The sequence below is a fragment of the Echinops telfairi genome, unplaced genomic scaffold (assembly GCF_000313985.2).
Source record: "Echinops telfairi isolate 266 unplaced genomic scaffold, ASM31398v2 ScPeMD7_7457;HRSCAF=8495, whole genome shotgun sequence".
Lineage (NCBI taxonomy): Eukaryota > Metazoa > Chordata > Mammalia > Afrosoricida > Tenrecidae > Echinops > Echinops telfairi.
This window is the reverse complement of record NW_022111357.1, coordinates 43,186,174-43,187,944: the sequence shown is the minus strand read 5'-3', so window position 1 is coordinate 43,187,944 and position 1,771 is coordinate 43,186,174. Positions and strand designations below refer to the sequence as shown.

At 65.2% G+C, this 1,771-nt stretch overlaps 1 protein-coding gene across 1 annotated transcript in view; it reads right to left on the bottom strand.

Moving 5' to 3' along the window:
- Positions 1–1,771, bottom strand: part of MORN1 (MORN repeat containing 1) — an 86,671-nt gene that overhangs the window by 1,690 nt on the left and 83,210 nt on the right. The gene's annotated exons all lie outside the window — the stretch shown is intronic.

The following is a 1,771-nucleotide window of genomic DNA, read 5'->3' as shown; positions in this document are numbered from 1 at the left end:
CAGAGGGACAGTGTCCTCGTCGATGGAGCCCAGGCGGCCAGCTCCTTCAGGCTCAGCCTCCCCCGGAGGAGGGCTGGGGTGCACGGCCCTGGAGAGCAGCGCGTGACAACAGTGCTGTGTTTCCAAGCACCGCTGGTTTCTAGGTGTTTCTGGGAGCGCAGCGCAGGCTGCCTGCAGCCAAGGCTGCCGGCTGGGGAGGCTGTGTGCTCATGGTGGACACATCAGCCACGGGGCCTGGATGTGGCCCTGAGCTGACCTGGCCAGGTGGGGACCGGGGCTGGGGACGACTGTGCCGGCCTTGGAAGCTACCCACACCCAGCTCCCTGCCCACTGGTCCCTAGACTGCTGTCCTTCTTCCTGAGCCCAGCATCCTGGGCCTGGGCCTCGCACCATGGGGTCCCTTGCCCCTGTGTGCTGGTCGCAGCCGGAGCAGTCACCGGGTAAAGGATGCTCATCTGCTGTCCTTCAGGTGGACGTGTGGGTCAGGTTAATTAGGGGCTGACCGGCAGGATCTGGAGGCAGGCAATGTCCCTGCACAGGTGGCTGTAGCTGCTATGGGGCTACATGAAGGTGGACAGGCAGCGTGGCACTCAGCCGGGAGGGCCGGCGGGAAGGGGCAGCTGAAGGGGCAGTGCTGCCCTGACTGGCCGTACCTCGGGGGCCCAGCCTCCTGACTGTGAAGTGGGAGGGCCTTTCTGTGTCGGTCACTCCTGTGGGAACACGGTCGTCCCTCCGTGCGTGTGGCCGCTGTCCTCCACTGTCTCCTTCTGTGGCCCCTCCTCCCTCCAGGCCGTGTCCACCCACCCTGTCTCCCAAATGTCCCGACTCTGGCCAAGGCACCGTCTCCTCTCCACACTCTGCGACTGTTCCAGGAACTCGCTCCCTGGCTCCATAGGCAGCCAGGCCTCCTCTGCCCCTCTGCCTGGACACATAGACCTGCTCTTCACGCTTAGTCCTCAACACACACCACCACCACCACCACCACCACCACCCAGCAGGAGCCAAACACAGCCAGCAGGGACTCAGCAGGATCCGCCGCCGTGATGCTTCCGTCTGAAAGCTGGCTGTACCAGGCCCCGCACCGTCTAGCTGCGAGATCCAGTTGCAGCCGACGCCCATGCAGCCGTGCCCCTCACCAACCAAACACAAGGTGAGGGGGGGCTGGTGGACCCCTCCACGGTGCCCCAGCCCTGCCTGCCTCCTCTGAGGTCAGAGCACCTGGCTCCTGCTCCCGTCGGCCCGCACGCCCGAGACGAGACAGAGGGTCAGAGTGGCCCCTCCTGTCACCTGCGTTTGCTGCTCAGGGAGTGGCTGCATTTCTGTGTCCACCGAGGGGGGGAGGCGCCCAGCTGGGAGTCCTGTCCAGGGTGGATGGTCCAGGGGGGCAGAGGGAGAGTAGGGGTTCTCAGGGAGGGGTGCACAGGAGGTGGCCTCCACGTGCTCTGAGGAGAAATGGGCAGAGTGGGCCCAGGCCCCCATCAGAGTCCTTGTAGGTCCTGTTTACTTTCCGGCGGGGGAGGAAGAGACCAAGGGTCTGAGAGGGGCAGAGGGCCCACCTGGTTGCAGTGAGACCTCCCTTGGACCCTGCTGCCAGGGTTGGGGGGAGCCTTGGGCCCTGTGGCCCCACAGTAACTAGAAAAGATTCTTTGGGCTGAGAGTCTGCAGCCTTGGGGGTGGGGAGCGGGGTTTCTCAGGGCAGGACACCCGTAGAAGACGTCAGTAGAGCTGGCTGCCTGGCTTGGTGCCCACAGCAGGGCCTGCCAGAGCAGCC